This window comes from Ursus americanus, chromosome 3 (genome assembly GCF_024610735.1).
Source record: "Ursus americanus isolate L20-20 chromosome 3, mUrsAme1.1.p, whole genome shotgun sequence".
NCBI classification, from domain to species: Eukaryota; Metazoa; Chordata; class Mammalia; order Carnivora; family Ursidae; genus Ursus; species Ursus americanus.
In genome coordinates this window covers 66,463,595-66,478,261 of record NC_142129.1, presented here as the reverse complement: position 1 = coordinate 66,478,261, position 14,667 = coordinate 66,463,595, and the positions used below count along the sequence as shown (strand labels likewise).

At 44.7% G+C, this 14,667-nt stretch overlaps 1 protein-coding gene across 2 annotated transcripts in view; it reads left to right on the top strand.

Moving 5' to 3' along the window:
- Positions 1–1,287: 1,287 nt before the first annotated feature.
- The window catches only part of DYNC1I1 (dynein cytoplasmic 1 intermediate chain 1), a 300,330-nt gene continuing 286,950 nt past the window's right edge, over positions 1,288–14,667 (top strand). For both annotated transcript variants that reach the window (XM_087861060.1, XM_087861059.1), the window contains exon 1: positions 1,288–1,488. The gene's annotated coding sequence lies outside the window, so the exon portion shown is untranslated. The remainder of the gene's footprint in view (positions 1,489–14,667) is intronic.

Genomic DNA, 14,667 nt, shown 5'->3' with positions numbered 1-14,667 from the left:
AAGGGATTATATTCTCTTCATGTTTGTACCACCTGAAGCTCCTAGCACAGTGCTTTGCAGGTAGTGGGCACACAACAAGTCCCCTATTGGGAAGACAGTAATAGCAGTTGGTAATGTACCAGCAGTGAAGTTAGGTGGATAGGGATTCCAATCTCAGCTAGATCACTCAGTAGCTGGGGAATTTGGGCAAGCTAGGTAACTTCTTTGAGACCCATTCCCTTAACTGTGGGGATGACATTTTATCTACTACACAGTGCTAATGAAAAATTTAACAGAAAAATGTATGTAGAGTTTGACATCTACTAAGTATCCGATACATGGCAGTGACAAGTATTTGTTTCATTATTCTTTTCTCTGAAATATCTTGAATTCCTTCTATCTAAAGACATTCCACTTGTCTCTCTTTTAGTCATATTTAGGGTCATAATAATTTGCTGGGCAGGCAAAATTGGAAAAAGGGTGGCCATTTTATAAAGAGGTATGACATAATATTTACAATCACATCTATATTTATTTTGAAATTACTGCAGTAGTTGTCAATTAAATAAGTTCATAAATAGTTACTGAGCATCTGTTATCCATCAAACACTGTTACAAGTATTGGGGATACAGCAGTGAATAAGACACAGTCCTTGTCCTCCAATAACTTCCATGCTAATGTGGACAAGGACCCCACAGATATTCAAGCAGCACAATGAAAAACTTACCTACAAAATGGTGCCAAACCCGCATTGATTAGAATCCCAAACTCCATTTCTGGGTCTTAAAACTTAGCTGTTACAGTAAGCTTTGGGAGAGTTCAAGAATGGTTACCCAGATTTTTAAAAGCTAGGATTCTAAGAAGCAATGTTGTGAAAGCAAGGTATATCTATATCTTTTTCTTCTGGGAAAAAAAATGGGGGAATAAATCAGACTGTGTCTTTGTGTGTAGCGGATGGATCTGAGCTTCCTCTATTTCTACGTAAATGACCTGAAAGTAGTTGTCTGGGAGTGAAAGTTGTTCAATGTCAGTGTGTCAGCAGCAGCTCCCAAAATACTGAAGCTCTTCTGTTTGCAGCAACTTAGCCGAGTCCTGCCCATTACAGGAGATAGACGGGTTGACCTCCCCAGGTGTTCTGCTTGCCACAGCCCTTGGGCCGGCGCCACCCCCTCCTTACGAGAGCGGTAACAGAGGGCGAGCGGAGGGCCCTCCCGCGGGAGGGGCGCAGGGCGTGGGGCGTGGAGGGCGTGGGCCGGGGGCGGGGCGAGCCCCGCAGCCTGGGTGCTCCGAGGGAGCTGTCAGTGTCAGGCTCGCAGAGAGAGAGGAAGTGCTGGGTCCCCGAGGAGCGCGAGCCAAGCGGCCGGCGCAGCGTGAGACAGCACATCCTGCGCGCGCCGGGCCCGCCGCCCTCAGGAGCGGCTCGACCCTCGACCCGCAGCACCCCCCGGGAGCAGCCGCCGCGCCCGCTCCAGGAGCCCAGTTCCGCCGCCGCCGCCGTGCGCGTCCAGGTAAACAGAAAGGGGGGGGGGTCGCGCTCGCCCGGCCGCCACTTCCGCGCCCCTCCTCGACCCTCCCGGCCCCAAGTCGTCTGCGCGTGCAGCCGGGCACTAGTTCGGGCCGCCGCAGCCGTAGCCGGACCCTAGCCTCACCCCCAGCCCCAGGCTCCTGGGTGCTCCGCTGCGCCCTAAGGTGGCCAGAGACCCCCAGCGGCAGCCCCCTGCTGCAGCTCCCCGGGTAGAGAGCCCAGAGGCGAGAGCAGAGGAGGAGGGGTCGTGGTGTCATCACCTTGTTGCCCACCTTGCGGGCTGGGAGGGGCATCCCAGTGCGCCCCGCCTCGGTCTTGTCCTGGGCAGCAGAAGGCTAGCGGCGGTGAGATCCGCACCCCTCTGGGCCACCAGCTGACGGTCTCTGGGGGAGGGGGAGCTGCGGAGGGAAAGGAAAGGATGCTGTTTGATTACATTTTCCGCTGTCTGCAAAGCTCTTAGATGCTGTTGCTACCCGCCAAGTCGGAGGGAGCGAATGTACTTCCAGCAGGGCATTAATTAAACACTCACGCAAGAAGATGCCAGTTTCTCTCACTGCTGCAAAAAAGTGTGGTCGGGGGATGTGTTTCGTAAACACCTTCCCAGCCGCGTGGCTCTCCTTCCCCCACTCCCACTCTGGAATTGCTCTGGCCTTATGAATCTGTGCGTCGTCATCATAAGGGCAGTGATCCTGGCAGCACTGATGGGAACTGAGTGTGGGAGTCTCATGACTTGTATCTCGATTAATAAGGCTAAGCAGAAACCCAGGATCAGGGCAGGAAATTACTTAGGAGATCGGAGACTCAACAAAATGCAGAAGATGGAATATATTCAGTATTCTGGCCTCTACCACATCTAGGTAAGGGGCAAGAACAAGTAGCCAGCCATTTTCTTGCCTGGAATGCCTTTCAAGTGTGGTCTGAAGACTTATTGCAGTTCAGGGTTGTGAAAAATTGCTTCCAAATATTCCAGATTAGCAGAAAGCATAGCTGACGGTAAGACATGGGTAACTGCATAAGACATCATATGGCTAATATTAGCACAGATGTGGTGACTGTCTATGTACATATTTTCGCTGTGAAAATTAGAGTGAAAGACAACCACTGTTAGTGCATTCGAAATGGAGAATTCGGGGCAAGTTGCATCCGGAGGATGCTAGTGGGAATGAGATTAATATTTCCTCTGATTGTTTAAAATGCCAAGTTTTCTCCAAAAGTTTGGGTGTGATAAACAAGGACCCAAACTCTGCTCTTTTGACCACGTTTCTCAATAAAATATACTCAGACACTGCTACCACGCAGTTATCACATGTTCTCTTCATAGGAACCAACTTGCCAACGTTTCTTGAGCTCTGAGGAGCCATTTTTCTGAAAAATCTTGCAGCACCATCCTTAGGAAGTTAAGACAGTATGTTTGGGTGTCCAATGCAGGCTCTTTCCAGCCTATCCAGCTCCGGGCCCTGTGTTTGGCCCAGAACATCTCCTGTGTCTCTCTTTTTCTTCCTTGTCTTGGGCCCCAGGTACTGATGCACCTGCTACCCTCCCCTTAGATTTCGAGGATGCTGCAGCGTCTGCTACCCAGTGTTTGAGAGCAGAGGCAGGGCTCAGCTCCTCCACACACCCAGCCTTTCCTCTTCTACTGAAACATGTCCTGAAGCTCTTTGGTGTTTGAGATCTACCATCATTAGGTGTAATCACTGTTACTGATACGGACAGAGAAAATAAACTCAAGCCACAGGAAAGTGGGGCAGTTCTTACAGTGGTGGTCCCTGGACTCTAGTTTCTGACAAACTTCTGAGATGGTAGGAGGAAGTTACACAGCATTTTTGCCATCATGTTTTATGTCTAATAGGGGCTCTATTAACTGACTTCCTAGCCCTTCCACTTCCCCAAACACTTTTTCCCAAGTCTATGTTTAATAAATAAGCCTTTCTCTTGACTCCAGCACTGAGTCAAGTAATTCTTAGGGATCCATCCTGGGTGCTGCGCTGTCCGGTCTCGTAAAATATACACCAAGTCTTCGTACTATGTCTCTCAACACAGACTGCGCACAGGCTTCATTCAAAGGTAGTCAACTGAATGGGCTACTCATTCTTCCCCATCACCCTGCTGCTTTCTGTCACTTAACCTAGCCTCAAATGAAAAGGTCCTTTACAAACTTAAGGATATTCCTTCATCACTTTGTTCTGTTTACGCTTTGCTCTACCACGTAAAACAAAGGTTGATAATATATCGAGCAATTTACCAGTGCTCAATACATTTACTGAATTTATTGCATTACCAAACACATTTACTAAAATGTGTTGAGCACTTGACCAGCCATTGGATTTTAAATTGCTTCTCTATGTATTAAGTTATTTAATCCTCACAAAAATCTTGTGAGTTACATATTTTTAATCCTATTTGACAGATGAGGAAACTAAGACACAATGATATTAAGTAACTTTTTGAAAATTGCTCAGCTACTAAATTAAGAGTCAGGATTTGAACCCTGGGCAGTCTGAATCTACTGAACAATTATATTGGTTAATTTTCATATAGGGATTATTAATCTCTTTTCTTATGTTAGCTCATTTAAAATTTTAATTTTAGTTTATAAACCTTCGCCCAGGTCCATGTAAAAAGTATTCTTGACTAGGAACTTTTCATAGATATCCTGGACTGATTTTCTTTGCTTCCTCTCTAGGGGAAGCCTGGGACCAGAGTGTGAGGGTGAACCTTGCATTGTATCATAGACACCACTGTCGGTCCAGGTGCAAACCCTGAGGCGCCCACGTGTTCACAAAGGCATGTCCTGATTCTTTGTTCAGAGGAGGCCTCTTAAATAGGAATTGTAGGCATTGTGGAGGGCAGGCACGTGATGGTGTTCAGGTGGTCATTGAGCCTGATAACCTTGATGTGAAACTTCATGCATATGTACATAAATGCAGCTTTCTTGAGGGAAGAAGGGTGTTTGTGACTAAAAAGAGATTAAGAACCGCTGGTTCACATGCACTGTTTAGGAAAAGGGGTGGGAGCTCAGGCCACCCTGCTGAAATGTGTTGAAAACAAGGCAAAACTATCCTGTGAGCACCAGCCAAGAAAAACTGTTCACAGTTTCAGAGCATTGTTGGCATTTTGCTACCGAGGCACACTGGGGGTGCCCCGATGCAGGCGTAACTTAGGCTAATGCACGCTGCAACCAAGTAAGATCTCCAAGCATGGCAGGCATCCTTAGCTCTGCTTGCCATTCATTGGGTACTTAGCCTGTTTATACAGTCAGGTTCATCAAATCATTCTAGGATTCCTGTAATGTTGACATTTTTATCTTCATTTGACAACAAGGAATCTGGTGCTTGGAAACATGAAGCCCCTTGGTCCAGGCCATCTGAAGCCAGTTTAGTGGGAAGGCTGGATTTCAAATGCAGGTTGGCCAGATTCCAAAGTTTGTTTATTCTGTTCCCATCATATCTCATTGTTTTTCTGTGTGGGATGCCAAAAAGTATCCTTTAGTGTAGCTTTTCATTGTGGCAGAACAGAGTGTCCCTCAGGAACATGCTCACATGCTGATACGAAAAGTCTAACTGTATTATCAAAGGGAAACAAGAAAAATTAGACATCTCTCAGCATGGTGGAGGACAGGCAAGCCCTGCTTTCCCTTGAGGTTTGGTAAAGCCCCCTACATTTGATTCTCAAGGGTCACTAGATATCTTGCTGAACACTAAATGCATAGCAGTTCACAACTAAGAGGGCCCAGAAAGTTGACTTTGCTAGAGTAGGTATTAGCCAAGGCTTTATTCATTGCAAAGATGAATTTATCTCAGAGCTGAATTCGAAGCTGCTCAGTGTTCTGGGGCTTCCCTGATACAGTGACTGTGCCATGATCCGGAACACTAACTTGGTACTAAATCTTGGGAGGACCTCTGCTTACCAGATAGCCTATGTGTCCTTTCATTTGGGATTCATATCCATCCTGAGATCCTCACAAGCAGCTGCTCTTGCTTCCAAAATATTACTTAATCCCTGACATTTCTATGCTCACCCATATCGTTGCTATACTCCTAGAGAACTACCCATTGTTTTCATTTTGGGGCACAGACCAGCTAATGCCATCAGTGTGGCAAACACATAAAGCAGAAATTTATGTTAGAGTCAAGGGCATTCTTTATAATAAAAGTAATGAGTCTCCGGCACTGTGGAGAATGACTGCACTTGATCAATAGACCTGCCTGAGAACGCATACCAGCGTGCTTTATTATGCCTCAAGGTTTTTTTCTCCCATAACCTCTAAAGAATTTTTTAAAATTCTGCTGCTCTCCTACACACGTTTTAAGTTGGCATCTGACAGTTTCCATCGTAAATTTAAAGAATCACAGTGAATGTGATTTCCAGAGTATTGTAAACTTGGATGTTTAAAAATAAAACGATGATGTCATTCTTTGAATCCAATTAAAATCTAAATACTATACCAACCAGTATATAACAAGTACCTGAAGAAGCTCCTCAACAGAAGGGTATTTTTATACCTTCTGGGCAAGCGTCGCAGGCGGATTTGGGGCATCAAGTGGCACTGTAAGATTTTGGGCTTTTTTTGGTCTGGTAATGGGGAGGAAAGGCTTTTGCAAAAACGGAGGTGGGAAAAGAGGCCCTGAATGATTCTAAACCACAGGCACATTCTGTGGCAGGGTCAGTTTTTGGAAGGAAATCAGACAGAAGCTTCAGATCTGGAAATTAAAATGTCGTTAGCTCTTCTCGTGCCTGCGTGGTCTTTAGAAAGCCTTGATGGGCACCAGGGGCACGCAATGCCGGTTATCAGAGCGTGCATGTATCTAGCACAGGTGTTGTTGCTTATGGGTCATCTGTGGGCAGTGGCCCGGAGTTGGGTCCACGGCCTTCTGTCTGTGTGGCTCAGACTCAAAGTGGGCAGGACTGGAAGGACCTGCAGAGCTGATGGTTCCATTTCCTGCCCTCAGGCAGGTGACTGTGTGGTTAGCTGTCTTTCCTCGATTTAGTGATTTATAGAATTGATTGACTTACTCTAGTGTGTTTTTACTTTTTAAAGAATTTTGTTTTTTTAAGATTTATTCATTTCAGAGAGAGAGCGAGAGAGAGCGCATGAGTGGGAGAGGCAGAGGCAGAAGGAAAGGGAGAGAGAATCTCAAGACCACTCCACACTGAGCATGGAGCCCGAGGCATGGCTTAATCTCAGGACCCTGAGATTGCGACCTGAGCTGAAACCAAGAGTCAGACCTTCAACTGATTGCGCCATCCAGGCGCCCCTCTAGTGTGCTTTTAGATCAGCGGTTCTCAGTCAAGGGTGATTGTCCACCCTAGGGACATTTGGCAATGTCCAGAGACAGTTTTGGTTATGGCACCTGGGGAGAGAGGGTGGCTACAGGCATCTAGCAGGTGGTGGTCAGGGCTGCCGCTGAACACGCGACAGTGCACAGGACAGCTCCCATGACAATGAACCCTCCTGCCCAGAATGTCAATAGACAGTCTGTTTTTCTATCGAAATCTTTCCTGCTGTAATTTAAGCCCATTTCTTTGTTTGGTCTTTGACAACATAAAAGATGTACAACATCTAAGAGGCAGTGTAAGACAAAGGAAAGAAGAAGCTAGATATCTCACTGAAGCTATGGGAGCCTCAGTTTCTCCATCTGTAAAACGGGGGATAATGCTACCTGGCTTGCAAAGTTATTGTAAAGATTGCAGATAATGAGAGAACAAGGTTTAAATACATGGTACCCACTCAGGGCGTGGAAGATAGTTTTATTATCCAACATCAAGTGTATCATTCTCTAGCCTTCTCTCCTTAGGGATGTGTGTGATCTTGCCTTCCTTTGAACCGGAGGTATGCTCTTTAAAAATTTTTTTTTATCTTGAGTTATGTGAATGCCTTTTTCCCCTTCTAGACTCCAGGCTCCCCGAGACATCCTTGCGTCTTTCAGCGGAGAGTCTTAACCGTGGCAGATCCTCAGCAAGCTTTGTTGACCTGAAATACTAGCCAGAATAAATCCCACTTAATTTTCTTTTTGTTATAAGATTTAATTCTTTCCCTTTGGATCATTTTAATGTGTTTAATAAAAACATTCACTTCCTGAAATGTAGTTTCCATGGCACGTCTGGGCCCAATTTGAATGTAAGCTTGGTAATGCCTAGAATTCTGGAATCCTTGCCTTCCTGAATTAGGATCGCATGGAACATTTCTGCTGTGAGCAGGGGAGTCTTGAGAAGGACCACTTTTCATTCTAGAAAGGACAGGCAGGATGGTTTGAGTCTTGTGTTTCTTTTATGAGCCCCCTGGGCTAATTCTTTTGATATTTGGTTTGATTTCTTTGGTGGGAGGTTTGGTTTCTTTGGTTTCTTTCTGGTGGAAGGAAGGGAGATTTGATTCATTTGTCAGATTTCTATTTTATACTCACGTCTAGAGTGAAGCCAAGAATAATGTGTAGATTTTAAATAGCTCTAATGAGTAGATGATGACACAATATTTTATATCCTTTGCACACAGTTTCCCTTTTAGAATACAGGCTAGATGGTCTACTCTGACCTGAAATAGTACCCATTTCTTTGTGTAACAAGCTGAAGATTTTAGGAGTTGAAATGGAATGAAGTCTTCTCCTGTTAAAAGTATTTTAGGTTCTGTCATGCACATAAGGAAGCTTGTACAAGTTTATCTAGTTGTTGAGTGTTACGGTGAGCCCATGCTTGGGGGATGACCATACGATCGTGTCTCAGAATCAGCTTGTGGAACTTCAGCAGTTGGTGGGTTTGGGTGGCTGGAAAGTTAGCAGGCTCTGTGGGGGAATGTGTGTTTGGACAGTGTCCCCTTTTAAAATGACAAGAGGGCTCCTGTTTCACCATCTGCCCTGCTAGTATCAAGCTAGCAAGGGGTTGTGGGAATTGGTGTGTATTTTGTGGAAGAAAGAATAACAAAAAAACTTCTCTGCCTGTTTCCTTGAGAAGTATGACTTTGTTCACTTTCAGAGGGTATAGGTTACCGCTGATTTGGAAAGGGGATCTTCCCTCTTTGAGGGCTTTCAGGCACAGAGGAAAGTGAGAATCTATTTACAGAAGTTAAAATGCCAAACTAAATCTCCCAATGCAAATTTGGACCACCCAGGGACATTGTAACAGGCCAGGTTTGGGGTTTTGAATACAGATTTTCTTGCTTCCTCTTTTAAGCTTTTTAATATTTTTCAAATACTGCTGAAAAGTAATTGGCGTATCAAACAAGGATGAAACCCCATATCTTTTGCTGTAGCTTTTCAAGGGGGTAATCGTACTCCTTTCTCTTGAGAGCTCCTTGTTTTAAAAATAAAATGAAGGGGCGCCTGGGTGGCTCAGTCATTAAGCAGCTGCCTTCGGCTCAGGGCCTGATCCCAGGGTCCTGGGATTGAGCCCCGCATCGGGCTCCCTGCTCCACTGGGAGCCTGCTTCTTCCTCTCCCACTCCCCTTGCTTGTGTTCCCTCTCTCACTGGCTGTCTCTCTCTCTGTCAAATAAATAAATAAAATCTTAAAAAAAAATAAAAAAATAAAAATAAAATGAATTGCTAAAATTTGAAGGCCAACCAATCGTAAGTTTTAATTTCAAGTAGATGAAAAAGTCAGGTTACAAAGCAATTGTAGGGGAGGAGGAAGATGGTCTCTTCAGATGTTCCCTCTCCTGGAGTATATTCTGCCCAGGAAGAGCCCTTGACCTCAGTAAAATGGGCAGAACTTTGCTTTGGGAGATCAGGGTATTGGAAACATCACACAAGGTAAAACATGGTAAATACCTAATAGAGGTATAACAAAGTTCCGAGAAGGGAAGTGATTAATAATGAAGTGAATAATCACTTCTTTGAATTTTCAGACTGACCGGATGCCACTGTCAACCAGGCAAAATCATTAATATTTTCTTTTCATCTTCCTTTTTTGTTCTTGGGCCTAATTTGATCCCAGAACAAATCATCATAGTGGTCAAGAGGCAGTGTGAGAGTGTGACCTCTGCAGCTGGGGTTCAAATCTCAGTGTCACCAATTACTAGCTCTGTGACCTTGACAAGTTATTTTGCCTCCCTGCACCTCATTTCCTTCATCTATAAAACAGGAGTGATAATAATAGGGCCACTTCCTAATGTTGTGGTGAGGTTTGAAAGAATAAATCCTACTTAATTTTCCATTTCTTATAGGATTTAAACTTTTTCCCGTGGATCCTTTTGATGTGTTCAGTACAAACATTTGACTTCCTGAATGTGTCCCCCGTTGGGTCTCTGGGCCCCAAATGAATGTGGGTTTGGTAATTCCTAGGATTCTGGAAGACTTGCCTTCTGAATGAGGATCATACTGAACGTTTCTGTCTGTGCCCCCCAGAGCAGTGCTGGGCTCAGGGTAAGTACAACATAAGGGCCAGATGGTTAGTCTACATTTTTCCTGGCTTGTGAGGCAGTCTTAGTCTAGAAAGCATGAAGAGTATCAGGTTGCCTCTGTTTTTATCTTGGAATTCAGGTCTGCTGAGGACACATTTCCTAGCCCCCCGACTTCTATCCCCAGCATTTCATGGTGATGTTAAGTTAAAATCTAATGTGGCACAGATCCCCTGTGCCTAAATCATGGAAGCATTCTATGTGTTCGAGTCCAAAAAGTTAAAAGGTCCAAGTGCTTAGCCCAGCAGCACAGTGGAGGTTTGAGGAACCAGAGCCCGGGTGTGATGGAGGGAAGGCGGCGAGGCTCCTTTGGGCAAATGTACACCTTTTCTCTCCTATGTGTCTTCTTGGGATCTCCCCTCCCCTCACCATTCCTTTAGCACAACTTGCCTGAATGCTGCAGAGTGTGTGGGCCGTAAGAAACGGTAGACATGAGGACTCTCTCATTCACAAATGCCCGTATGAGGACCGCTCTCTACTGTTGCCCAAACTTCTAGGAAAAAGGAAAGTTCATATCAAGACACCAGAGAATTTTTGATTGACTGAACCGTGAAAAAAACAGACTGGACTCCCTTTAAGGGAGTGGGAGTTCAAGCATGCCACAACCGAGTGAAGATTTTCTGTGAAGGGATTATTGTATCAATGAGAGGCCAACCAGTATTTGGTAATCTCCATGTTCTTTTTTCTCTGGATTTAAGAACCTGTGATTTTAGGTACTAGAGAGAGCATTACATCACTTTTTCTTTTTTTAAAGATTTATTTATTTATGTGAGAGAGAGAGAGAGCGAGAGCGAGAGTGCAGTGGGAGGAGCGGACAGGGAGGGAGAGGGAGAGAGAGAATCCTAAGCAGACTCCCCGCTGAGCACAGAGCCCTAGCTAGTCTCACCGCCCATGAGATCAGGACCTGAGCTGAAATCAAGGGTCAGACACTCAACTGCTCAACCGACCGAACCACACGGGCGCCCCTGCTTTACGTCACTCTCATCACTGGCGGGGCTGCCGTTCACTTAGGCCAGTGTAAATAAGAGGGCAGGTGCCAAACCGGAAAAATTAATGTGATAATCTGTGTCTACTTTCTTTCCCACAGAATTGTTGAAGTTGTAACTTTCAGTCATTCATTCTCTCATTCAGTAATCACTCCGTAAGCAGCTGTCAGACACTGGGAATGCTACAGCAGCATCGGGGCGGGGAGAAGGAAATTTAACAGCTTATGACAACCATTAAAAATGAACAAAAAATGCTTGCTTCTAACTTTACTCCAGACTGTCCACATCATCATGCAGTGAGGGCTTGGTCTGACTCTTGCATTTGTTCATTTATTTGTTCATTCAGTAACTCTTAAGGTGCCCTGATGGTATTCAAAGGCGGCTCCATCCTGCTAGCAGCAGAGGCTAGACAAACATATCATTTCAAATGCAGAAACCCCCAACTACCATATTCTTTTTACAGCATGAAGAAAAGCAAACTATGAGACTCCTGGCGGTGGGGGGCGGGGTAGAGTCCTCACCCTGAATGCTTATCTCATGCAAAGAACTTATTACAAATGCTAACGTACCTATTTTGAGCACTTGATTTCTCACTTTTTCATCATATACAGCAAAGGTGTGATATGTGAGGGAAGTGTTAATTCTAGTTGTTTGCATTCCTTAACACATTTGAATAGATTGGATTGGTTTAACATGGAAATGTTTGATTTTTTTTTTTCAAGACCCTTACAGGTTTTAAAATAGATAACTTGCTTCTGAAGTAAGGAGAGACCAAAGAGCAGAAACAATTGACCTGAGTTATGACCTGAGAATGTAACACCAAGAACAAAGCTGTCCAGCTTATCCCCTGTTGCACCCCTGCCACCTTGAACCCACTTGACCTTACACTGCAGTCCAATGAAACCGTTTGCCATTCCCCAAACACAGACCACTACCTCCTGTCACTGCCACTTCTCTCATGCTCACTCTCCTTCCACTGGAAATGCTTCCCCAGTTCATCACATCCTACCCACGTTTCAGTGTGTGGTTCTCATGACCCCTCCTTAGGAAGCTCACTCTTTGCTCCAGTTGCTGCATGCCTTCCGTGTGCTCGCTCTATCTATCTATCTATCTATCTATCTATCTATCTATCTATCTATCATCTATCTATCTATCTATCTCTATCTCTTTCAAGATTTTATTTATTTATTTGACAGAGAAAGCGCACAAACAGGGTGAGAGGTAGAGGGAGAGGTAGAAGGAAGCTCCCCGCTGATCAGGGAGCCTGGCGAGGCTGGATCCCAGGACCCCAAGATCATGACCTGAGCCAAAGGCAGACACTTCACTGACTGAGCCACCCAGGGACCCCCTTCCTTGTGCTTTAAACCTTCATCAAGTACTTATCCCATTGTCCCTTGCAGTGAAGCTGTTGTTTTTAGACCCTTCCCTATGTGAGGGAGGAAAATTAATTTTCTCTCTCCCTTCTAGGTTCTTGGCTGAGAACCTCCCCCCTCCCTTATATAAAAAAAAGATTAACAGGAGGAAAACAAAACAAGTTTATAACTTGTATACTTCCTGTACACATGGGGGAGACCCAGGAAAACTGAGTAACTCTCCAAAACTTCTCAAGCCACCACACAAAAGAAGTTGGGGGTGGGGAGTCAGTTATGGAAGGTCACCAGGATAAGGGTTAAAGTCATCAGGAGTAAGGGTGTTATGCAGGTTTAAGTCCATGCCTTCTTCACTGATAAGAGTTTCTGGAGACTGAGTCATCCTCTTCTTCCTGGTACAGAGAGGGAGAATCCCTACATATGGAGGCTTCCCTTATACATTAAGTGTCTCTTACAAAAGGGCAACTTCTACTAAGTTTTTAGAACTTCTCCTGTATGTGCTGTTTCTTAAAAAGAACGAGCTTAAGATAATCCTTATGTCAAAAAGTCATATTTTGGGGCGGCATGATCTGTTCCCTTTCACGTGTTATTACAAGCTTTTTGAGATAGATGTATCTCAATCATATGTATAAGTCTCACAGCATCCCAGAGGCACTTTGCTTTGTAGGGGCTCAGTGAGTATTTATTAAATTGCGTTAACATAAAGATAAATTTAGCATCAAGGAGCCAACTACTTGGGCTTCCTGGCTCTTAGCAAATTAGAAAATTTTGTTGATGAGTATGCTTTTCTCTCCTTTACAAATGTATGGGGAAGGAACCTTGCTCAGATATCTGAAATATTCTCACATCTCCTTCCATCAGGTAAATCATCCCACTCTCTTTCCCCTTCATCCTCTACTGCTTTCCCATAAAGGGTCACTGTTCAAGGACTGGAGAGGTGGAGAGAAAAGGTGCTCTGATCTACCAAAGGAATTTGGGGTCAGGTGGCTCTATGTGCGTATGCATGTAGTAGGTTCATGTTCCCATGCTAAGAACATGACTAGGTGACATTCTTGGCCATCAACACTCTTACCTGCAGTCAGCTCTCGTATTGCAGCTGCAGAGAGGAGACGTCATTAGCGTCAGTCAGCAGTCAGCTACACAGATAGGCAGGATTAAGGTCTTGAATCGTAGTTCTGAAGGTCTAGATACTAGACTGTTCTTATGTAGCCAAAATTCTCTGGTGGTCTAGTGATGAATTCACACAACCCAGTGCAAGTATATTTTACATATTAGGCAACAAATATAACAACAAATATAAAGTGCCAACTTACTGACTGGCCAGGAGAAATCTAACATCCCATGGGATCACAGTGCCCTTGCTTATAAGTCAGTATTCTGAAATCTGAGAATTCAGGTTCTTAGGCCCTTGGCATCAGAGGTCTCACCTGGGCATGGTTGGGACAGTACTAGCCTGAGGGGATTAGGGGTAATCCTGAAGGCTTGGTCCAGAGATTACATGGGTATCGAAAATCAAGCAGATAGTCCAGTCATGTAATATATTCAAAAGGACTGGGAAGGGAGGCAGATTCCAGGTGTGCCAATCATATGACAACTAAGGACACCAGATCACAGCAGAAGGGTTGAGAAGGAGGGTAGGGAGCAAACCTAGGAGAATCTCAAATGCAATGGAGCTTTGACACTTTATAGAGAACAAGGCTGGGGAGAGAGGAAGGAGCTCACGCAGGCACATTTTTGAAGTCAACTTTGTTCATTCATTCAACAAATATTTATTACCAACTCTCTACCAGTCACCATTCTAAGTATTGGCAATACATCGGTGAGCAATACAGATGAAATCTCTGGCTTCGTTGGAGTTTAAATTCTGGGGGAAGGGACAAACAATGAAAGATACTTAAATATGTTATAGAATAATAGAATATGTTAATTGGTAATGCACCTAATGAAGAAAAGTAAGGCAGTAGAAAGGCGTGAGAATGCAGGTGCAGTGAGGGGAGTAGTTTCCTCTTTTCAACAGGGTGGTCAAGTAAGGCCTCAATGAGATGAAATTAGATCTAAGCTTTAAAGAAGCCAGTCATTCAGATACTTAGTATCAGGCCACGAAATAGCACCAGCAAAGCCCCTGAGGTGGGAGCGTACCTGATGTGTTTGAGGAATAGCAGCAAGGAGGGTCTGCAAAGGAGGTCAGAAAAGTAATGAGCCTGGGTTGTGTAGGGCCACGGAGGCCGTTGGAGGACGCCATTGGTGAGCTTTATGCAAGGAAGTGACATGATTTGGCTTGTGTTTTAAAGAATTACTGTTATAGCTGAGAATAGCCTGCAAGGAGAGGGGGCAAGGGAAGGAACTAGGAGGCCATTTCGGAGCCTTTTGCAATAATATGGATGAGAGATGTTGGTGGTTTAGACAGTGTGATGGTGGG